This window comes from Rhineura floridana, chromosome 4 (genome assembly GCF_030035675.1).
Source record: "Rhineura floridana isolate rRhiFlo1 chromosome 4, rRhiFlo1.hap2, whole genome shotgun sequence".
NCBI lineage: Eukaryota > Metazoa > Chordata > Lepidosauria > Squamata > Rhineuridae > Rhineura > Rhineura floridana.
The window spans coordinates 4,057,198-4,082,073 of NC_084483.1; the positions used below are offsets into that span (position 1 = coordinate 4,057,198).

The 24,876-nt window shown below is 44.5% G+C and overlaps 1 protein-coding gene across 4 annotated transcripts in view; it reads left to right on the forward strand.

Annotated features, from left to right (window-relative positions):
* WDPCP (WD repeat containing planar cell polarity effector) overlaps positions 1 to 24,876 on the forward strand; it is a 255,323-nt gene that overhangs the window by 209,203 nt on the left and 21,244 nt on the right. Inside the window, exon 15 of one of the 4 annotated variants that reach the window (XR_009762090.1) lies at positions 22,614 to 22,691. The exons of the other annotated variants lie outside the window; for them this stretch is intronic. The gene's annotated coding sequence lies outside the window, so the exon portion shown is untranslated. The remainder of the gene's footprint in view (positions 1 to 22,613; positions 22,692 to 24,876) is intronic. 4 annotated transcript variants of the gene reach the window in all.

Here is a 24,876-nt window from a genome sequence, read left to right on the forward strand (position 1 = left end):
AACTGGTGGGATGGAGAGAAGGTCTTTTGAGGCTGATCTTGTTGAGCGGCATCACTGATGATGCTGGAGGCGCTCTTTCAAATAGACTGGGCTGAAACCATGCAGGGTTTTAAAGGTCAAAACCAACACCTTGAATTGGGCCCGGAAAGCAACTGGTAACCAGTGCAACTCCTTCAGCACTGGAGTAATGTGATCTCGCCGACGGCTGCCCTTAATCAGGCGAACTGCTGCATTCTGTACCAGTTGCAGCTTCCAGACTGTTTTCAAGGGTAACCCCACGTAGAGTGCATTACAGTAGTCTAGGCGAGAAGAGACCAGGGCATGTACCACCACTGGGAGCAGATGGTTAGGAAGGTAGGGGCGCAGCCTCCATATCAGATGGAGTTGATACAGTGCCACCTGGCTCACAGCTGAGACCTGAGCCTCCATGGACAGCTGGGAGTCAAGAATGACCCCCAGGCTGCGGACCTGGTCTTTCAGGGGCAATTGTACCCCATTGAGCACCAGGTCAACATCCCCCAGCTTCCTCTTGTCTCCCACGAACAGTACCTCGGTTTTGTCAGGGTTCAGCTTCAGCTTATTCCTTCCCATCCAGCCACTCACCGACTCCAGGCACTTGGACAGGGTTTCTACAGCCTACTTTGGTGAAGATTTAAATGAGAGATAGAGCTGCGTGTCATCCACATACTGGTGACATTGCAGCCCAAATCTCCTGATGATAGCCCCCAGCGGCTTTATATAGATGTTAAACAGCATCGGGAAGAGGATGGAGCCCTGTGGCACCCCACAAGTGAGAGGCCAAGGATCCGAAACCTCATCCCCCAACACCACTCTCTGGAAGGAATGGAACCACTGCAATACAGTGCCCCCTATACCCAACCTCTCCAGGCGGTCCAGAAGGATACCGTGGTCAATGGGCTCTGAGAGATCCAGGAGGACAAGGAAGGTACATTCGCCCCTATCCAGCACCCTTCTCATATCATCCACCAAGGCGACCAACGCCGTTTCAGTCCCATGTCCAGGCCTGAAGCCTGATTGAAATGGATCCAGATAATCCGCTTCCTCCAAGTGCGCTTGCAACTGGTTCGCCACCACCCTCTCAACCGCCTTGCCCAGAAATGGTAGATTCGAGACTGGGCGAAAGTTGTTCAAATCTTGGGGATCCAAGGAGGGCTTCTTTCGAATTGGTTTTATTACTGCCTCCTTGAGGGCTGATGGCATTACTCCCTCTTCCAGGGATGTATTTACCACCGCCTTGATCCCCTTTCTCAGTCTATCCTTGCAGCTCATAATGAGCCACGACGGCCAAGGGTCGAGTAAGCAAGTGGTTGGCTTTAAAGTCGAAAGCACCTTGTCCACTTCATCAGACGGAAGAAGCTGGAACTGATCCCAAACCACCAATGTGCCACTGGCCGAATCTGGCTCGCTCACTGTGTCCACAGCGCACGGAATAGCACTCTTCATATGATCGATTTTATCCGCAAAGTGCTTGGCAAATTCATCACAGGAGGTCTTAAAATGTTCCGTCGGTTCCGGGGCAATTGGACCGACCAGGCTCCAGACCACTTGGAACAGCCTCCTGGAACAGCACTCTGCGGACACAATAGAGGCAGCATGAAACTCCTTTTTTTGCTGCCCCTATCACCACATGGTAGGCTGCCGCAGCCGCTCTGACCCATGTCCGATTATCCTCAGAGCAAGATTTCCGCCACCGGTGCTCTAGCCGTTTCACCTTCCGCCTCAGAGTTCGTAGCCATGGTGTATACCACGGCGCCATCTGAGCTCTATTCAGGAGGAGAGGACGTTTCGGAGCCACCCGGTCTAATGCCCTGGTGATTGCAGCATTCCACCCCTCCACCAGGGTCTCAACCGGGTGCCCGGGTGCACGCTCCAAAGAATCCCCAAGTGCATTCAGGAATCCATGTGGATCCATCAGACGCCTGGGGCGGACCATCCTAATGGGTCCTCTATCCCCACGGAGGGTTTGTGGCATCAAAAAGTCCACTCTCATCAAGTAGTGATCTGACCATGACAAGGGGGGGTGGATGTAGCCCCCATTTTCAGATCACTCCCCTCCTCTCCCAAGACAAACACAAGGTCGAGTGCATGACCAACTACATGGGTGGGCTCCGTTGGAATAAGGTGCAGCTCTCAGGAAGCCACGGTTTCCATGAAGTCCTGAGGCACCCCTGTGAGGATGGCCTCCAAATGTACATTGAAGTCCCCCAACACCAACAAGTTTGGGGACTGCACACGTACATCTGAGACCACCTCCAGCACCTCGGCCAGGGAGTCCGTCATCCAGCGGGGTGGATGGTACACAAGCAGAATCCCTAGACTGCCCTTTGGGCCCAACCTCCAGTACATGCAGTCGACAACCTTGGTCTCCCAGAGGGGGGGCCTGGTGAGAACCAGGGGCCCTCGATAGATAACCGCCACTCCCCCTCCCTGACTACCGACCCTTGGCTGCTACAGTGAAAATTGCCAGTGTATGTATGTTGTCTCTTAAATGCATGTTTTTGGCTCTTGTGGAATAGTGCTCAGACAGTGGGCTTATCCACATGGGAGCATTTCTTCGTAGCAAATACACAGCTTTTACCATTGTAATAGATTTGCAAGGTCCACACTTCGTGCTCAGTGGTAGCTTCATATCTGTTGTTTTCCTCTGAGAAGGATTAGTGTTGCTATTTCCTTGTGACCCTGCCCTGTAATTCTACATTTTTACTCCCTCCGATTGCTTAGTTACTGGGCATGTGCAAATATTTTTGACCTGAGCAGTATTTCCACTCCCTTCTGCCCCCACCACTTCCTAAAGTTTGGCAGTTGAAAAGAAGTGGGATCATCTGCCCCCCCTTTCTCCACTGCCCCTTGCGTTTTCTGAATTACTGTTTCCCTGCTGGAAAAACAAATCAATATAATATCGATATTTTAAATAAAATATCAATATTGATATTTTATTTAAAATATCAATATTGATATTTTGAGAAATATCAATATTAATATTGATATTTTTGAGGCGATGTTTTTAAAAATCCACTTTAAAAAAATTTCAGGGAAAAAAATCAGAAGTCAGGCACAGAGAGATATTACTCAAAATTATCTCCTCAAAGATGGAGAATATGAGAAAGAATGATAAATTCCATTGTCAATTCCCATTGCTAGTTACAAGAAGTGAAGAATTGAAGGAAGTTTACCCTGGGAGAAAGGGAGAAAAGAAGGGAGGGCTGCAGCAAACTGTGAAGGGAAGAGGACAGGGCAGTTGGAAGTTGCTAAATACTGTAAGCCACTGGAAACAAAATGGGATTTATGGGAGGGTTAGTGGGCTGAGAAAGGGGAATAGCTGAAAGTGACGATTCACTAAAAACCATCGAAGCAAACCATCTTCAAAGACGTGTGGAGCGAAGTAGAGCCGTATTGTTACAAACTTTTCGTATTATCAGCAGATTGGGTTAACATGGATTTACAGGGGGAAACTGTGATAGCTTCTGTTTGCCAGTAACATCATGTGAAGCATGTGAATTAAAAGGAAATGTGAGTAGTACCAAACACACACTAAACCACCATGTAGATGAGCCCAGGGAAGCCTGATACCTTTATGCTTTCTGCAATCCGTGGCTTAGCTATTGTTTTTAGAGTGTTCTAGGGAATTGTGATTAGACAAAAATGGGGGGAGAATATCAGGAGGTGGAGGTAGTGTATTTCATTAAGGGCCCTCTGCCTTTCTCCTCATAATTCAAAGAGATTGAATTTTTGTAGATTGTAGCCAGTGCTTGATTTGGTCTACTTAATTTGGGGAAATACGTTCAGTGAAATTGTCTAATTAGATAATGGCAAGGAGCATATTTTGGGGAACTGACAGTGAAGATCAAGATAGCAGAAGTGTGTGAAATTTCACTATGAAAGTTGCAAAGGTTCTTTCACATTTTGTCCTAGCATTGCTGCATAGGATGAAAAAAAACAATTCCCTTTTCTGTCATTCTTTCAAATATTTGCATTTATTTCCCCACATCAGCTTTTGCCTTCCTTAATGTACCTAGTTCCATTTTCTCCATATAATTTCTCTTCTATACTATTATCAGATGTATAGCTGTCCTCTGAATCTGCTCAAACATTCTTCATAAATAGAGATATCCAGAAAAATAAATAGTGCTGGTGTAAAACATAATCTATTGAGTTGAGTGATATTGATTTGTTACCTCCCATAATGCCAAAGGCTGCAATCCAATACATGTCTACTCAAAAGTAAGCTCCACTGAATTCAATTACTCTCCAGTCTTAAACCTATCTGGGATTTAATTATACTATAGCCAGCATGGATTTTTCACATTCCGACATGTTAAATTGAAAATACCCCCATGCCATTCTGATGCTTCCCATAAGCTCATTTCAAAACAAAACCTTACAAAACCTATAGTCCTGAACTCAGAAATGCTTGCTTAACAACCCTCTAGGTTTTCATGGCTATAGACAAAACAGTCAGAGAATCAAGAGTTTAAAGTGTAAAACAAGACAAAAAATCCAGACACCTGTCAGTAGTCTCATAATTTATTGAAATTAGTTATAAATCAGCCATGTTCACAGAGTACCTTTAATCCTATTAATGACCTTGCCCCATACTCTGACCTTCATAATCTGCAGTTAAAAGTTTAAAAAATGAATGGTTGATTTTTCATTAATTTAAGAAATTTAACATTGAAGTCTATTATAGTGTTGGGCATGCTCAGTAAGAACCATCAGTGTTCTAAAAGCCAGACTCACAGCTGTTTGGTTTGGCTAATCAGGTGGCCACACCCACACCAGACAGTTATTTCACTTTAGACAGTCATGGCTTCCCCCAAAAAATCCTGGGAAATGTAGTTTGTGAAGGGTGCTGACAGTTGTTAGGAGACTCCTATTCCCCTGACAGAGCTCCAGTGGCCAGAGTGATTTAACAGTCAGCCCCTCTTCTGGTGATTGTTGCCCTGTGAGGGGAATAGGGCCTCTCCTAGCAACTCTCAGCCCTCAGCAAAGTAAATCAAACATATGTAAAGTGACTATCTGAACTATATCAACTGTTTTAATACTGTTGCTTCCTGCCTGCTAAACCAAGACCAGACCAGCACATCACATGAATTGTTTCTCTTATTTGGGCTGATTACAGGTGTAGCCACCACTCACCATATGCTCAGAGGCACATGTTACCAAATTCTTCCAAGCTACACAGGAAGTGGATTGGACTGTGAAAGACCAATTAACTCTGAAAGGCAAATTGTGTTTGCATTTTGACAAATTTGTAGTGTAGTACAATATCTCAGAGAGGAGTTCAGATTTCCCACTCCTCTGATTCATTCACTACAGCTGCCCAATTTCCTTGCTTTTTAAAGTTTGATAGAAATAGCTGTGGGCTATAGGTATGTTCTTAAACCGCAAAGTTTTTTTGCCTATTAGTGAATTTCTCTGCTTTTTAATCTGGGAGGTAAGAATACTATTTAATTCAATGGGGCTTATTTCCAAGTAGAGATACCTAGGATTGCACTCAAAAGATGTAATGGAAATTATCCTGCTTGTTCACATTAGGCAATAGCAACAAACAGTGCATTATTAATAGCATCACATTAGATGAGAAGTTGAAATTAAATTTTATCTTTTGAAGTGTCTAGTTGATCCCTCTTTTTCAGAATGGAACCTCTCAACTGTTTAAAAAAAGAAATGTGCTATCAAACATTCATTTCCAGATTAAATTTATGGTTTTGCAAAAAAAAAAAATCATCAGAAACCAGGAAAGTTCAGTAAATGTATATACATTTCCATATTACTTTTAAAAGCCTTTGGGCACTAGGTCTATAGAAAGTGATATTAGATATTGTCATGTCTGTGCGGAAAACCACTTAGATGAGAGACGGGCCATAAGTGCATATCAGAAAAGCTGTTTCTGTGGCTTTAATAGCCACACCCTTCTTGTAAATTATAAAATGTCAGTCATGGTTATTGAGTGGTGTTTAAAGCAAGTGACATTCTGATACCCAAAATTCTGTTATGTCCAATGCCTTAAAGGTATATTTAGAAAGAGCATCTGTGGTGTCTTCCCTAATGTGGCATTTTTCCAGATAACTCTGAAAGGCACGTTCTGCCCTTTTAAAAACATATACATCATCCAGTAAAGCACAGAGGATACCATCAGGGTTGGCAAAAATTGTGTGAATATTTAAATCACATTATCCACTTTTTAAAAATTGTTAAATAAACTACCAATTTATACATCTGGTGCAGGTGTCAAGCTACCTTCCTTAAAACATGGTTTGCAAGTCAGGAGGCCACATCGGAACACTGAGTGGCTCCCTTTGTCAATAGGTACTCATGTCTTAGAGTAATTTGGGTATTGATGCTAACCATGTTCCCTTGTAATCACGTCAATCCATGTTTTCAAACTCTGCTTTACAAAGGAATCATGATTAGCATCAATGTACACACAATTCTAAATCACAGTTAATTCCAATGAGGAAGGGAAGGCAAAATTCATTTTAGAGAGGAAGCATGCATCCCTGAGGTTGGCTCCTGATTTGCAAACCAGGATTTGCAGACAACATGTTGTCACAAATGTTATCTCTGTACATACCTTAAAACTGGCCCAGCATCAGTAGCTGACATGGCTGGGCACTTGCCAGTTTTCAGAAACTGCTGGAGATCAGAGCACATATAATCAAAAATATCTTCCATTACCATATTTGTTTATGAGCATGCTGAGGTGACCCCCTCAGAAGGCTTTAAAAATATTTTATCTGCTGCTACTTTCTGTATTGTTTTACACTGTTTTTAGTTTTTATTGCATTTTGTACATCATCTTGAGATTCATGCGGAAGATGATTAGAGTAGCAGTAGTAATAACATATCAAAGACGGCAGAGAGATCAAAGGTGAAGGAGCAGAGGTCCTTTGGATTCAGCAGTGACATTCTCAATTATTTTCGTGATTAAGACAAGTTGGGGGAGAGAGTGTTGAGACAGTGACATGTTCTAAGAGTTTGTAGGCAAAAGGAAGAAGGAATATTGGGGAGTAGTTGGGGAGGAAAGATAACAGTCAAGGATTATTATTTTTTTTTGAGAATGGGGGAAACAGTGGCATGAATCCAATAGAACCAATCTTTAGAAACTGTCAACAAGCACCTTAAAGACCCAGTATAAGTATCAGTATTCCCTTATGTAAATAGTATCCCTTTAATAAGCCAACAATCTTAGTTGAAGATTTATCCTGCCTCTAGTGTTGGTTTTCATCTCACACCTAAAGCTTTCTATACACGCCACTAGGAAAGTTTGAAAATATAAGCTGAAAATTAAGGAAGCCTGCGTTCATACAAAGTGAAGCTGAAGGAGCCAGGATCCCTGACAGGGATTACCAACATGAATGTTGATATCACCAAGGAGAAAAACGGAGAGGAAAAAAGACCAGCCAGGCTCAAGAACTGATATGAAAATGGAGAGGAAGCAAGGGCAATAGTATAAGAAACAGAGCTACAAAGGGGAGCATTGTCATACAGGATGAACTTCATGTGAAAATGGGGATGGACAGAGGCTGGAGCTGGTTGAGTTTGAAAAGAAAGCCAGAGGAGGAAGAGGAGCTACTCCAAAGGACAGGGCAGGAATTGTAGAAATGTTAGAAGGAGGCAGCTGCATTTCAGTGACGACAAGGAAGTGAAGAGATAAATAGAGGGAAAGATCATCATGCTTTCTGGCTAAAGAAGCAGTAGTTCCAAGGGAAAGAAGAGGCGAGGGGAGACAGCAAATGGAGATGGGAGAGATGGGAGATATCCAGTCATACGCTGGATGCAAAAAGGCTAAAAGGATGCATAGGCTGGAGATTGAAAGAGCACTTGAAGTAGTTAAAGAGGTGGCTGTCATAACATGCTATTCATCAGGTCCCAAATACTCAATGTCTTTCAGTTCCACCCTTGGCTGGATGGCTGTGTGCTAATGGCTGGTTCCACCTCTTCGTTCATGTGGAAAAAGCAAAGAAATGGTGTTCAATTGCTGGACAGAGCATTTTGCAGCAAAACTCAAGTTGTTTAATGTTCTAGGCCAGCCTTTCCCAACCAGTGTGCCTCCAGATGTTATTGGACCACAACTCCCATCAGCCTCAGCCAGCATTGCCAATGGCTGAGGCTGATGGGAGTTGTGGTCCAACAACATCTGGAGGCACACCGGTTGGGAAAGGCTGCTCTAGGCATTCAAGATCTTACTATGCTCATCCTACATTTCTTACAAAGAGCCATAGCCTGTTTTTTACAAACTGCCTATATTCAAAATGTTCACCTGGAATCTCTTTGTTCTCAGCTCCAAGGTATAACATTCTGCCTCAGAATCCTTCCGTGGCACTTTAATGAGGCTTTTAATGTGTTAAGTCTCACAGTGTGGAACTTGGTCCCTAAGTTCACATTCTTTCCTCCCTGAACATCTTGGCACCTGAACTCCTTTCATTTTCTAGGTATTATTAGGCTAGAAAAATCTACTGCTACTTGTATGTATTTTACCACCCTTGCTTTCTCTCAAGATTGTTTCTATGGACTTTGTGGGGAGTAGAGGGGTTTGCGTTCTCTGAGATTATGTTGTATAATAACCCTTTGTGCACTTCTTAGCAAGGTGGTACTATGTAACATTTATTGTGTAAATTAAAAAGTTCCGTTTGGACTACCTACTCCAGGGCTAAATTTGAACAACTCATTGAACTCCTCCGTGGTGCAAAAGATCCTCTGTGGTGCAGAGTGGTAAGCAGCGGTAACACAGCCAAAGCTCTGCTCACGGCCGGAGTTCGATTCCAACGGAAGGAGGAAGTCGAATCTCTGGTAAAAGGGGTCGAGGTCCACTCAGCCTTCCATCCATCCGTGGTCGGTAAAATGAGTACCCGGCATATGCTGGGGGGTAAAGAAAGGCCGGGGACGGAACTGGCAATCCCACCCCATATATATGGTCTGCCTAGTAAACATTGCAAGACGTCACCCTAAGAGTTGGAAACGACTTGCACTATAAGTGCGGGGACACCTTTACCTTTTACCATTGGGTTTGAGCCAGAAAAGGGGACTGGTAGAAGCTAACTTCCCCATCCTCTTCTCCTCCCTGCAGTCTCTCTCAGACCGCTGGTGAATGAGAATCCAATAGCACGGGGACTGAGGAAAAAGGAAGCTCCCCAAAAATCAGGCAGAGGCACCTTCTGCAAGCAGAAGTTTTTTCAGGCTTTTCTCTGAATTCTACACATTTTCTGCATCTCAGAATTTGATGTGTAATTGAATGACAATATATTACTGAGAGAAATCATGATACTTTATTGTATTTATTTATTTATTTATTGCTGTGGAGATGGGGAAGATGGAAAATGGTCCTAATTGTTGTTATTTTTTAAGAGATATAAGAGCATATTTTCATTAGGATTTGCTTTGCATACTCCAATTTCAACAGCCAGGGGTTTTTACAGGTTCAGAAAGCCAATTTAATTTGCTGCAAGATTAAATGTTAAGTTTCAGTCTTATGACCATGAATTATCAAATTAAATTCTTGTGCATTGCTTAACTTCCTAGCTGCAGTGCATTTGCTATAATTGCTTTAGCAATTTGGTGTTTTACTAACTACTCCTCCAAACTTGAGTTTGTGAAGGACAGATCCAACAAAAAGCCTTGAGGGGCACAGGTGGGCAAGGTGGTTTCAGTGAGCTCACCTGTGCGGTCTTTAGGTATCTTTCAGTCTGACCACATCCTGAGACCATCTCTGATGAGGCCTGTGTTGCTGACAAGCTGGAGAATGTGAACACCTGTAGGTGTTAAATGTTTATGCTGAAGTCATTTTTGAAGTAACAAGAAAGAGTGAGCATCTGGGTCAGATTTCAGTTACTTGTCAGCTAAATGTGTGTGCTGGGCCATTAAAAATTTGGCCAGGCATATCTTGACAGTTCAGCCTTTCTTTTTGCTCTTAGAAAACAACTATAACTTGAAAACATTTAAGTTAAAAGCCACTTTATTAGAGGAAATAGTGAACTTTATATATTTTAGAGGTCAACATAAGTCAAGAAAATGTCTCAACTGTCAGTTATATCTGAAGACTTTAATTCAAACAATTCAGAATTCAAAACCTAAAAACAAGAATAGCTTGCCTGCATGGCTGTGGAATGCAAATTAAAAAGGAATAGTTTGTCAGTCTTAACTTTTATCTTTGTTTCACCTGGCTTAAATTAGACATATATAATTCTTATTAGGTCTGGTGTTCATCAACATAGTATATTCACTTACCACATTTATTATTAATATTCTCTTGTGCTTTTCCCCTCCTTTTAAAACATGAGCACGATAGAAGAAAAGGCCCTTTCAAATACATTTATCTGTTCTTCCAACTTTTTAATGTGTCCACTAATTCTTTAGTGTACAGTGGGGAACAAACCTTGGAAATCCTTGTGAAGATCTATGGACTTACTGAGTTCCTAGGATAACCCTCAATCTCCCCAATTATTTCAACATAAAATTGAAATAAAAGGACTCTCAGGGTTTTTGAGGGGCTGAACAATGCAAGAAAATTATGTTGCCTAGGTAAGGAGTAGGGATGCAGGAGGAATCCTCCCACTCTAAATTCCTGTCTGTCTATAAATAAGTAAACAAGATTTTTTAAAATGCATTTTTGAAATCTGTATATCTTTTTCTCTGTATATTTTTATCTGTTGGTAGCAAGGAAGAATGAACAGATATCTATCTGTATGGAAGTTGAATTACTATTTATTATACCTTGATTTGTATTGTTACAAAATTCTGCCTTTGACGCAGGTTTCCTGTTTTCCACACCAATGTGGGATTTGTCAAAGTAAATAGTACTGAGGAAGCAACGGAGAGATACAAGCCTGTGGGGCAGAACCATGCAAAGCCAGAACTTTTTGTTTTCACTGCAGGAGTTCCCATGGTTAAAGAAATGAGCTGCTTTTAAAGTGTGCAGCGGCTTACCTTGTTGAACCAAAATCAGGAGGCAAACCATGCAGAGTTTTCTTGTTTGTGCAGATCCCCTTTTGGATCTTAGCAGTTATAATGTTCCTTCCCTCAATCCTGTGTAAGATTTGTCTTAAGTGCATTCATGGTTATGTTTGTGATGCTACTGATCCTCACGATGAACGAAGGGCAACTTTAGCAGCAGCTAGTGAGGTAACAAAGAGGAAGAGGCTGCTGTCAGGATCCCTCCTCAGGCCACCAACCTGTCAGGTCCCTCCAATCAGGATCCTGGTTTTTATTTGTTCTCTCACCAGCTCTAGCACAGATCTCGCAAGATCCCACTGCTAGGCAGCACCACCAGCCACTCCCTATTTCACAATATTGCCTTGGGACCTTGCCTTAGTCTCCTTCTGGCTTATTGTTACTTTGTGTCTGGGTGCACTTGCAGACCACAACCCCCCTGTATCTTTGTGCCTATAAAGCATACAGCCCTGGGTTGCTCTGGATACTTGATGATACACTATCTCTTCACCGCTGCCACCATTTGATACTGTTTCTGCACCTTGGTAATTACCCTGCCCTCCCTTCTGGTCTGTGAAAGCCCCAGCCAAGGATCAGGCTTTTGGTAAACCAAGAAAATATTTATTTATAAACACCAGGAAATAGCAAGATTACTTATGGGATATTTAACAAGCGTATGGTTTCATATATTGTGCCACTCTTTGTTTCTAGTCATATATAATCTGCCTCAATACCAGCCTAATACAATCTAGCCCACAACCAACTCCAACCCACAACAACAACCTCCAACAGAACTCCCAAACTCCACACTACCAACCACCTCTCTCAACTTTCATCCTCTCATTTAGACCTTCAGCCACTCAAACGCTCAACCAATCATCATACAGCATTCTAGCCCATGTACTCCCCCTCTCACTCCGCTTACTTACCTCATTTACTCTAATAAACCCACACTTACCATATTTACAGTAATATCTATATACAGGGACATCACATTCCCCCCCCTTTAAATAAAAGCAAAGTATTACTCCTGTGCCCAGGAATAATACGACGCGTTATGTACAAGTGCATGTCACTCAGGGGTAGAGTGTCCTTTCAGTCCCAGCAACCTGCCTTGAAAGTCCATCCGCCAACACATTGTCCTTCCCTTTGATGAACACAAAGTCCACTTGATATTCTTGCATCGCCCAGGACCACCTTTGAAGCATGGTGTTGTTGTTCCTCATAGTGTCCAGCCACAGCAGTGCACGATGATCTGTGATGACCGTGCATCTCCTTCCCCACATGACCGCCAAACACTCTTTCTGTACCGACGAGTAGTTCCGTTCCCTTGCTGTCAGCTTACAACTCAGGTAGGCAATGGGATGCTTGATGCCTTCCCTCTCCTGCATCAGCACAACTCCAAGAGCCAGGTCAGAAGCGTCTGTTGAAAGGCCGCTCAAAGTCCGGAGCTATCAACACTGGACTCTGGCACAGTGCTTGCTTCAGCTGGTCAAAAGCTTTTTGACAAAAGCTTTTTGACACCTTTCATTCCATTTCACACACAGCACACTTCTGTGTTAGTTCATGCAGTGGGGTTGTTATTTCTCCAAACCCCTTAATAAGCCTTCTATAAAAACCAGCCATACTCAGGAATGCTCTCATTTGCTTTCTGATCATATCTAGCACTCTTTCATTCACACAATAGGGGGTATATTTTATTGGAGGATGATTGCTAATGTCTAAAGTATGTTTTGCAACACTGGTTCCACTAGGTCTAACATTAAAGAGATCCTTATGTTTGCTCAGAACACTTAGGATTCCCCCTTTGACCTCGTCATCCACCTCTGCTTTGCTTTTTTGTACCAAGACTGGCAAATTAGGACCACTCCCTTTCAGCACTCTGTCAAATCTTTCTGTTAACCCACTGGCATCTGGGTGATATGTGGTTGTTTTCATATGTTTCAACCCACCACACTTCCACATGCATAACATAACTTCACCCATAAACACACTGCCTTGATCAGTCAGGACTTCATGTGGAAAACCCAGCCTCATAAAGATCTTCAGCAAAACCTCTGCCACTACAGGGGCTTCTACTGATCTCAGAGCCTCAGCATCTGGGTACCTTGTGGCAAAATCCACCACCACTAATATGTATTTCCGGCCATGCCTTGTGGGTTTAGAAAAAGGACCCACCAAGTCTATCCCCACTCTGTAAAATGGCTGTCCTGTTATAGGAAGGGGCTTCAATGGAGCTTTTGTTTTTACTCCACTTTTTCCCACTTTTTGGCATATAATACATGAGGAACAGTACTGTTTGACATCCTTGGAAATATTTGGCCAGTAAAAATGAGCAGTCAGCCTTTTCTTTGTCTTTTTTTATACCAAGATGCCCTGAACAAGGTATATCAAGTGCCATATCTAGCAATCTGGGTCTGAATTTGCTAGGCACAACCGTTTAACTGGTTCACAGCTTATCTCTCTCTCTTTAGGTAGCCACAGTCTATACAGCACACCATTCTCCCCCACTCTTTGATCCCTCAGGCTCTCTGTAAAAGGGATTCTTTGTGGTAGAGCTTGCTCCTTTATTGGTTTTAAACTGCTGTCATTTTCCAACTCATCCCTTAACTGTTGTGCTTCTGCCGTAGAAAACATTTGCAACAAAGTTTCATTCACTCCAGGCCCTCTAGGGGTTGCTATGGCAACCTCAGGCTCAGTTACAGGTTCCACCCTGTCCTGTTCAGCGTCAGACAAAATGGCTTCTGCAGCTTTGCCAAGCTGTTGCCTGGTCACGACATAGATCTTTCCCTGTGATCCCATTACATCTCTGCCCAATATTATGGGTTCTTGTTGCTGGGCATTGATACCCACTTTATAAGTCTCCTCCTTTCCTCTCCAGTTCAATTTTATTAGGGCCATGGGAATGCTCTCTGGCTCACCTCTCACACCTTGGATTACTAACTTTTCCTGAGGTAAAATTTCCTTAGTTTTTACCAAATCTGGCCTCAGTAAGGTCTGAGCAGCACCAGTGTCCAGCAAAGCCCAATATTTTGCCCCTTGCACACACACTTCTTCTCTCAAGCTTGAGTCAAAATCTTGTACATTTGACCAGCTTGTTTGACAGAACTGTATTTTCTTCGTTTCCCCTTCTCTCAGTTCACTTTTCACTGTTCTCCCTTGAACAGGATTACTGATGGGGTTTGTAGCTTCACATTGAAAACGGAGATGTCCTGGCCTACCACATTTGAAACAGAGTTTCTCCTCCATTTTAGGATACACAGACCCAACTTGAGATTTCCTGTGTCCTTCTGATTTTATTAGAGGGTTTACTCTCTGTGGTGCCACATCCCTTCTGCAATTATTATTTGGTCTTGTTTTAAAATCTCTTTGTGCTTTTCCCATCCAACCAGTTCAGTTTGAGGTAAAACGATCTGCCAGCTCTGCTGCTTCCTGCACAGACTTAAGGGAACAATCTTTAACTAGCAATCTAATTTCTGGTGGCAATTGATGGTATAACTGGTCTAATATCATGAGGCTTTTCACCTCTTCCATAGACTGAGCTTTCGCACTCGTCATCCATTTCTCAAATATATCCATCAGTTTTGCCCCCAACTCCACAAAAGACCTCCCTGTCTGTATCTGGCAATTTCTAAAAAGTTTCCTAAAATAATCAGGCCCCAGTCTAAATTTTTTGAACACTGTTTCTTTAAACTCAGCATATGTCACTGGCCTGTCTGAGGGGAAATATTGATACACTTAAGCCAATTCCCCTTTTATTAAGCTTGATAAATACTGCATGTATTGATCTTCAGGTAGCCCCCACATCTGAGCTGCCTTTTCAAATGTTGTGAGGTAAATTTGTGGATCTTGTCCAGGCACATACACAGCAAAGTCTTTTGGAGTGACTTTTATTTTTGCTTCATCTCTTTTCTTGCCTCATCAGAATGAAACTTCTCTCTTTCTAATTTTAACCTTTCCACTTGTATCTCAGTATCCATTCTCACTCTTTCAGTTTCCAACATTCGCTGCTTTTCCTTTTCCTCAGATTCCATTTTAAATCTTTCAGCCTCCCATTTTAATTTCTCTCTTAAATACTCCACATAGGCGGGATTACTTGAGCACCCTTCTGGGGTCTCTTCTCTTACAGGTTCTTTGGTTTGGACTGATGTATAAGTTATTAATGCTACCCGCAATTCATCCACCCCTTTACCCTCATGAGGTAAATGAAAAGCTTTACATTTTTCCACCAGCTCCTCTCTCTTATTTATTATTTATTTATTTATTTATTTAATTACATTTCTAGACCGCCCTATAGCAGAAAGCTCTCAGGGCGGTGTACAACAAATAAAATCACAATTAAAATATGAGCAAGTGTGAAAAATATAACATGATAAAAATCCGAAATAGAATTGCCATGAGTTTATAAATTAAAATCCATATTAGGTTTAAAATTAAATTTAAAATGTTTAAAAAGCCTGGGCGAAAAGGTAGGTTTTTACCTGGCGCCGAAAAGATAACAAAGAAGGCACCAGGCGTATCTCGTCTGGGAGGGCATTCCATAGTTCGGGGGCCACCACCGAGAAGGCCCTAGATCTAGTTGTTGATCTCCGGGCCTCTTTATGAGTTGGGACCCGGAGAAGGGCCTTCGACGTCGAGCGTAGTGAACGGGTAGGTACATAGTGAGAGAGGCGTTCCACCAGGTATTGCGGTCCGATGCCGTTTAGGGCTTTATAGGTAAGAACCAACACTTTGAATCTGGCCCGGAAACATATCGGTAGCCAGTGCAGCTGCGCCAGGACAGGTGTTATATGGTCAAATTTCTTTGTCCCAGTGAGAACTCTGGCCGCAGCATTTTGCACTAGCTGAAGTTTCCGAACCGTCTTCACAGGTAGCCCCACGTAGAGTGCATTACAGTAGTCCAATCTAGAGGTTACCATAGCATGGATAACTGAGGCGAGATTCTCCCTGTCCAGATAGGGTCGTAGTTGGGCTACCAGCCGAAGCTGGTAGAATGCATTCCGTGCCACCGAGGCTACCTGAGCCTCAAGTGACAGGAGCGGATCTAATAAGACCCCCAAACTACGTACCTGCTCCTTTAGGGGGAGTGTAACCCCATCTAGGGCAGGTCGAACGCCAACCATCTGGGCAGAGGGCCCTCCCACCAACAGCATCTCAGTCTTGTTAGGATTGAGTTTCAGTTTATTAGCTCTCATCCAGCCCATTATCGCGGCCAGGCAGCGGTCTAGTACATCAGCAGCCTCACCTGACGAAGATGAAAAGGAGTAGTAGAGCTGCGTATCATCAGCATATTGCTGGAAACGCACTCCAAAACTCCTGATGACCTCACCCAGCGGCTTCATATAGATATTGAAAAGCATGGGGGACAGAACTGAACCCTGCGGGACTCCATATTGGAGTACCCAGGGACTCGAGTAATGTTCCCCCAGCATCACCTTCTGGAGACGATTCCCGAGATAGGAGCAGAGCCACCGCCAAGCAGTGCCTCCCACTCCTAAATCCGTAAGTCGCTCCAGAAGGATACCATGGTCGATGGTATCAAACGCCGCTGAGAGATCAAGGAGAACCAACAGAGTTACACTCCCTCTGTCTTTCTCCCGACAGAGGTCATCATACAGGGCGACCAAGGCCGTTTCTGTACCAAACCCCGGCCGAAAGCCGGATTGAAATGGGTCCAGATAATCAGTTTCATCCAAGAGGGCCTGGAGTTGGCGAGCGACCACACGCTCTAGGACCTTGCCCAGGAATGGAACATTTGCTACCGGCCTATAGTTGTCCAAATTATCAGGGTCCAAGGAGGGTTTTTTTAGGAGCGGTCTCACCACCGCCTGTTTCAGGCAGGGTGGGACCACTCCCTCTCGTAAAGAGGCATTAATCACCTCCTTGGCCCAGCCGGCTGTTCCATTCCTGCTAGCTTTTATTAGCCATGAGGGGCAAGGATCCAGAGCAGAAGTGGTCGCCCGCACCTGTCCAAGCACCTTGTCCACATCCTCGAGCTGTACCAACTGAAACTCATCCAGTAAAACAGGACAAGACTGTGCTCTGGACACCTCATTAGGATCAACTGCTACAATAATGGAGTCAAGGTCCCGGCGGATGTTCATGATCTTATCACGAAAGTGTCGCGCAAACTCATTACAGCGGGCAATTGATGGTGTTATTGCGTCCTGGGGACCAGAGTGTAAAAGTCCCCGGACAACTTTATAAAGTTCCGCTAGGCGGTTAAGAGATGACTGAATAGAGACAGCAAAGTATTGCTTCTTTGCTGCTCTCACTGCCTTCACATAGAGTTTGGTAGAGACCCTCACAAGTGCATGATTACAGCCGTCGGGAGTTCGCCTCCATTTGCACTCAAGCCGTCTCCTTTCTTGCTTCATCACTCTTAGCTCCGGGGTAAACCAGGGAGCCAATTGAGCTGTGCAACGGAGAGGGCGCACCGGGGCGATCGTGTCAACTGCCCGGGCCATTTCTGTATTCCACAGCGTGGCCAGGGTTTCGACAGGACCGTCAATTCTATCAGCCGGAAAATTCCCTAGAGCCATCAGAAAACCCTCAGGATTCATTAGTCTCCGGGGACGGACCATCTTAATTGGTCCTCCACCCTTGCAGAGGGGAGAAGACAATGTGAGTCTAAACCTTAACAGGCGGTGATCTGACCATGACAAAGGAATAGATGTAAAATTCCTCACTCTCAGATCACCATCCCCTAATCCAGAGGCAAAAAACAAGTCCAGAGTGTGCCCCAACACATGCATAGGGCCAGTAGCAAATTGAGACAGCCCCATGGCTGTCATGGAGGTCATGAAGTCCTGAGCTGCTCCAGATAAAGCGGCCTCAGCATGAATGTTGAGATCCCCCAATACCAAAAGTTTGGGGGAACGCAACAATAGATCCGAGACCACCTCTGTCAGCTCAGTTAGGGAGGCTGTTGGGCAGCAGGGTGGACGGTACACCAACAGTATTCCCAGTCTGTCTCGCTGACCCAACGTTATGTGTAGACACTCTAGACCATTAGCCACCTGGATAGGGTGCCTAACAAGAGGGATGGAACTTCTATAGACCACAGCGATTCCCCCTCCCCGACCCTCGGATCTACCCAGATGCTGAACCGAATACCCAGGTGGGCACAACTGGGAGAGATTAATACCTCCCAGATCCCTCACCCAGGTCTCGGTAATACATGCCAGATCGGCCGCCTCATCCACAATTAGGTCATGGATGAGGGAGGTTTTATTATTTACTGATCTGGCATTGAAAAGCAGCAACTGGAGATCCGAGGGTTGGCTGATAGAACTACCAGCAATCCTGTGGGTGTGGGGAGGACCGGAACACGTCACAGCCACCAGTTGTCTGGGGCGAGTTCCCCTTAACTGGCATGTCCTACTCACAGCGCCATACCTCCCATTACCCGTCACTACACTAATAGGGGCCCCCTTTGGTCCTCCCTCCCACAACACTGTCCTCTCGCCCAGGCACATAATAAAAATAAAATAAATAATAAAACTCATGGCATATACACACAATCACACACTCACTCATACAACCCACTCATACATTCAGACAGCACAGCCGCATCCGAGGGGCTTCAGCAACCGGCAGTCCGTAGTAGCTGATGTAATAGGGGCCCAAAAGCGATGGACAGCAGGCAATGGGTCTCCCAAGCCCCCTCAGCCAGCCGGCTTATATATCCCCTCCAAAGAAGGGACAGATGGAACAGTATCAGGCACAGCTGGCTGAGTACCTGAGGCCTGGTCCTGCAAGGTGCCCACGTGCAGAGCAGGAGCCCAAGAAGGAGAGAGCAGAGATGTTGGCCAAGCAGCAGCAGCAGCAGAGCAGGCAGATGGCTCTCCCTCCCTGGGCGGTGATGGTCCTCTTCCCTTGCAGGCACTGGATCTCCCAAGCCCCCTCAGCCAGCCGGCTTATATATCCCCTCCAGAGAAGGGACAGGTGGAACAGTATCAGGCACAGCTGGCTGAGTACCTGGAGCCTGGTCCTGCGAGGTGCCCACGTGCAGAGCAGGAGCCCAAGAAGGAGAGAGCAGAGATGTTGGCCAAGCAGCAGCAGCAGCAGCAGCAAAGCAGGCAGATGGCTCTCCCTCCCTGGGCGGTGATGGTCCTCCTCCCTTGCAGGCACTGGATCTCCCAAGCCCCCTCAGCCAGCCGGCTTATATATCCCCTCCACAGAAGGGACAGGTGGAACAGTATCAGGCACAGCTGGCTGAGTACCTGGAGCCTGGTCCTGCAAGGTGCCCACGTGCAGAGCAGGAGCCCAAGAAGGAGAGAGCAGAGATGTTGGCCAAGCAGCAGCAGCAGCAGCAGAGCAGGCAGATGGCTCTCCCTCCCTGGGCGGTGATGGTCCTCTTCCCTTGCAGGCACTGGATCTCCCAAGCCCCCTCAGCCAGCCGGCTTATATATCCCCTCCACAGAAGGGACAGGTGGAACAGTATCAGGCACAGCTGGCTGAGTACCTGGAGCCTGGTCCTGCAAGGTGCCACGTGCAGAGCAGAAGTTCAAGAAGGAGAGAGCAAAGATGTTATCCAAGCAGCAGCACAGCAGGAGCAAAGCAGGCAGATGGCTCTCCCTCCCTGGGCAGTGATGGTTCTCTTCCCCTTGCAGGCAGTGGGTCTTCATTTTCATGAACTCAGCCATGTTTCTCAGATCTCTCACACTTTACCACACACTCACAAGTAGTCTTTATTAGTTATTCCCTTCACAGTCACACCACTTTTAGAGACTCTCTTTTGTTCATATCCCACTGCTACAGCCTCCACATGTCAGGATCCCTCCTCAGGCCACCACCTGTCAGGTCCCTCCAGTCAGGATCCTGGTTTTTATTTGTTCTCTCACCGGCTCTAGCACAGATATCACAAGATCCCACTGCTAGGCCACACCACCAGCCACTCCCTATTTCACAATATTGCCTTGGGACCTTTCCATTCTAGCCCATGTACTCCCCCTCTTACTCCGCCTACTTACCTCATTTACTGTAATAAACCGCACTTATCATATTTACAGTAATATCTATATACAGGGACATCACAGCTGCCAAGTGCTAAGGTTGCTGTCGGGCTACCACCTATGATAGACAGTTCTAGATAGTCAAAAGACACCCATCTGCATTATCGCTGACTAGTTGCTTTTGGCCTCCTCTGCTATCTCGTGTGTCCCACAAGTAAGATCATAATACTCAATTAGAGCAGCCGCTTTCTGTCTCTTCAGTGAATGTTGCTGGGCAACTTTTTTTCCTATTTATTTTATTTATTTATTATTTGATTTATATCCCACCCTGCCTCCCAGCAGGAGACCAGGACGGCTCTAAACAGTTCAGACTTGTGAACAGAATTTGCAAATGCAAACATTTCAAAACCATAGATAGATGTTAGAGAAATATTTCAAAACCATAGATTGACGTTAGAGAAATATGTCCTGAGAGCCTTGGGCAGTGTTCCCCACTCCTGTGTATTCACTTACAAGACAATAATACTGAGCAGGCAAGCAATGGTTTGTGCTTGCCTGCAAACCAGAATCACAAACTGGGGTTGATCAGAAGTCTGGAAACATGGCATGTGGGGGGGGGGGTTGCAGACGTGTATGCTTCTCGTGGCATATAATGTGAAACCAGTGCCAGATCTTAATTATATAAGCCACAAAATGGGCCCATTCTTGCTTTGGGCTACTCTGGAGTTGGCTCAAATTCTGGTTAGATTTCCCAGATTATCTTTTATCGAGAAATGATTCCCAAAATGTAAATGTGTCATTTTTCTTAACTGACAATTTAAAAAAATTATAACTTAAGATTAGGAAAGTTATAGTTTGTCAAGACAAAGAAGGTGGCATTTTATGAGTCAGTTTTCAGAATGCAGCAGTACATGTTGAAAATTGAAGCATATAACCTTTCCCCTATAATTTGCTGATAGTCACTAGCCTGGCTGGAAGAACCAGCCACCTATTTCCAAAAAGAAGCTCATCACAAATGTTCTTATGATTTCACCTGGAGGGCGTTTTGAGAAGACAGAGCAATACCTTCTTAAGTGGAAATCCTTCCCTGTTTAGTTTAGTATGTAGTGATACAAATACACCTACTATGTGCCCACAAAACAGGAACACTTTCTGTACTCAAATCTCCATAGCACATTCTAGGATAAAACAGGCATGTGAAGGCATGGAAGATTGAAAGTGGTCTCTTAATGTTGTTTGCAGCATTGACAGCTCTACTTAACATGAACCATTAAAATATTTACAAAGTAGCAGCTGCTCTTGTATTAAAACAGCCTCTCTGGCATGAAAAATAAACTCGATAAGTGGGAGTTAAGCCATTTTACTACTTTGTGTGTGTGTTTGCACTCTGCATGGTATGCACAGCCAATTCTACACAATCTGATGGTTACAAAATATGTACTATATGACCTCCTTAGGCAACAGGGACAGAAGAAGCCTAAACGCTGAAGCAAGCATTCAATCACAACTCTTCATGCTGACCTTTGAAAAATTCAGTACATTCAACAGTGTACATCCTTCAGAAGATAAGCTATAGATTATGGGGTGGGATGGGTTTTTCCCCCTTCTTTTCACTTTGGAATCACAGATGTATCCCAGTGAGCTACTAGCAAGCCAGACAGATTTTATTCACTGCCTGTTAAAAAGAGGAAGATGTATTGGGCAAATAGGATATGCAGAGAAATACTGCAGGACTGTGTGATGCAAAATACAGCGATGAGCTAATGCCAAATTGGAGGTGTGCATGTGTCCTTTTTGAACAAAACTCCAATGTGGATCCAGTGTAAAGCATGTAATGCTAACTATGGCAGGGCATAAGGGAATTTGAGTCCTGAAGAAGAAGGTCAGGATGTACTTTTTTTTGCTGGCAGCTGAAGGCTGAATGAAGGCTAGCACTCTAGGACTGAAATCCTATACCCACTTACTTGGAAATAAAACCCATTTTGGGAAGCAAGACTTCCTTCAGAGCAGACATATTGTATTGGTCCAGCCAAAGACAAAAACAGTCAGCTCGAAGTAGTCATGTTGGGCAGACCTTTTTATAAAGGCAAACCTCCAAATGCAAGTCAAAATTGAGTAAAATGCCCCATCTTCCCCAAAAGATAAAGGGCATTCCAAATAGCACAGCCACACTACCTTGACACAGAGAGATTTTTCGCTAGGCACTGAATGGAACATCAACAGAATCTCAGTTCAGTAGGAGCTCCTCTCTGGAAGGTGGACAAAGCAGTACTTTATTTCAGTTTTTTTAATTTTTTATTTATTTATTTCAGTACTTTATTTCAGTAATTTCAGTTTTTTAGTTCATCATGAGACAAGAAAACTGATAAAATAGAGACCTAATTGGAGGAAAAATTCTTACAGCCCAATCTTATGCATGTTTATTTAAAGTTAGGTCCCACTAAATTCAGTGGTATTTACTTTCAGGTAAATGTGCATTAGGATTCACTTTTGGGAAATTACTTCAGGATAAACTGCCAGCTACAATAGATGCCTTTTTGTTGGGGTACTTTTGGAATGTTGAATCAAAATTCTTAAGGGACCGTAATAGAGTTCTTGAAGTGAGCTTTCAGTTAACATTAGTTTATCAGAGTTAGAATATGCAGAGGGATACTTTTGAATGGTTGGATGTCTAGATTATAAAGTACTGCTTTCTCCACCTTCCAGAGAGGAGCGCCTACTGATCTGAGATTCTGTTGATGTTCCATTCACTGCCTAACAGTCTCCTTGCCCAAACTGATGGAGGTAATAATAATAATAAATTTTATTTTTGAGCCGCCTATCTGTCCTGGTTAGGGACACTCTAGGCGACGAGCAACAAGAATAAAAACAATACATATAGATCAACATAATCAAATTTTACGCTAAAAAACCATTCATTAATTCAATTATAACATAAGTTAATCTGTCCCAATCTTGTAGGCCTGCCTGAACAGCCAGGTCTTCAAGGCTCGGCGATAGCTGGACAGGGAGGGAGCATGTCTGAGATCGAAAGGGAGAGAGTTCCAGAGGGTGGGGGCCACCACAGAGAAGGCCCTCTCTCTGGTCCGTACCAGCCTAGCTGTTCTCACTGGTGGGACCGAGAGAAGGTCTTGCGAGGCTGATCTCGTCAGGCGGCACCATCGGTGATTCTGGAGGCGTTCCTTCAGATATACTGGGCCGAAACCGTATAGGGTTTTAAAGGTCAACACCAACACCTTGAATTGGGCCCGGTAGACAACTGGTAGCCAGTGAAGATCTAATAACACTGGGGTGATATGATCCCAGCGACGGCTATGCGTAATCAAGGACAGTAGTAAAAAGGCCACACTAATTTTGCCTTGCCTGGAATGGCTCTGAATTTCATATCCACTATGACAACAATGGGCCTGTCTCAGGTAACATCAAGTCCAGCATGTGTGGCAGGACATATTTTAGATCTGTTTTTCAGTTCTGATTTAGGTGATAATAATCTATGGGTACAGGAGCCTGTGATGAATAGATCACTGATTCAGTTTGACCTTTTCACCATTTTGTGGTGATCACAGGTGAGAAACCATTTTAGGGCTTACTCTCGATGGTGATGGGGGAAGAAAAACCTTACCTTTTCCACCAACACTGTATCTGCACAATGTCAGTTAGGGGAGTGTTTTTGAGCAGTAAAGAACCTTCTTTCTAAACACGGGATCAGGTGATGGAACCATCAGAGGCCCACTGAAACGAATTTTGTCGACCACAGTATCCTTTTACTTCGCCTGGAGGGATTGGGAATTGGAGGCACTGTATTACAGTGGTTCCGTTCCTTTCTCTCCGACAGGTACCAACAGGTAGCAGTGGGGGAGGAGGTTTCAGACCCTTGGCCTCTCAATTGTGGTGTGCCACAGGGTTCTATCCTCTCTCCCATGCTATTTAACATTTATATGAAGCCGCTGGGGACAATCATTAGGAGATTTGGGCTGCAGTGTCACCAATATGCAGATGACACTCAGCTCTATCTCTCGTTTAAATCTTCGCCAGAGTTGGCTGTGGAGACCTTGTCCAAGTGCCTGGAATCCGTGAGTGGACGGATGGGAAGGAACAAGCTGAAGCTAAACCCCGATAAGACCGAGGTGCTACTCGTGGGGGACAAAAGGAGGTTGGGAGATGTTGACTTGAAGTTCAATGGGGTGAGTCTACCCCTGAAGGACCAGGTCCACAGCCTTGGGGTTGTACTTGATTCCAGGCTGTCCATGGAGGCTCAGATTTCGGCAGTGAGCCGGGCAGCCTGGTATCAACTACACCTCATATGAAGGCTGCAACCCTACCTTCCTGTTCATCAGCTCCCACTGGTAGTACACGCCCTGGTCACCTCTCGTTTGGATTACTGTAATGCGCTCTACGTGGGGTTACCCTTGAAAACGGTCCGGAAATTACAACTTACACAAAATGCGGCGGCTCGACTACTTACGAACAGTCGCCGCCGGGATCACATCACACCAGTGTTGTTCGATCTACACTGGCTTCCAGTTGTTTTCCGAGCCCAATTCAAGGTGTTGGTATTAACCTTTAAATCCCTAAACGGTTTCGGCCCAGTTTATCTTACGGAGTGCCTTCAACGCCACCAATTATGCCGCCCGACAAGATCGGTCACACAGGGCCTTCTCTCAATCCCGCCGACAAAAACAGCTAGATTGGCGGGTACTAGAGAGAGGGCATTCTCAGTGGCGGCCCCCACCCTCTGGAACTCCCTCCCACAAGATCTCCGGCACGCCTCTTCCCTAAATGTATTTCGGAAAGCCTTAAAGACCTGGCTTTTTCAGCAGGCCTTCGGGGTATCCGGGGAGGGTTAATTGCTATGACTGAAATGCCTCCTGCCCTGTTTTAATATTGTTGTTCCAGCTGTATTGCTTTTATACTGTTTTTATATTGTATTACTGTATTTTATCATATTGTGTTTTAACGATTTTGTACG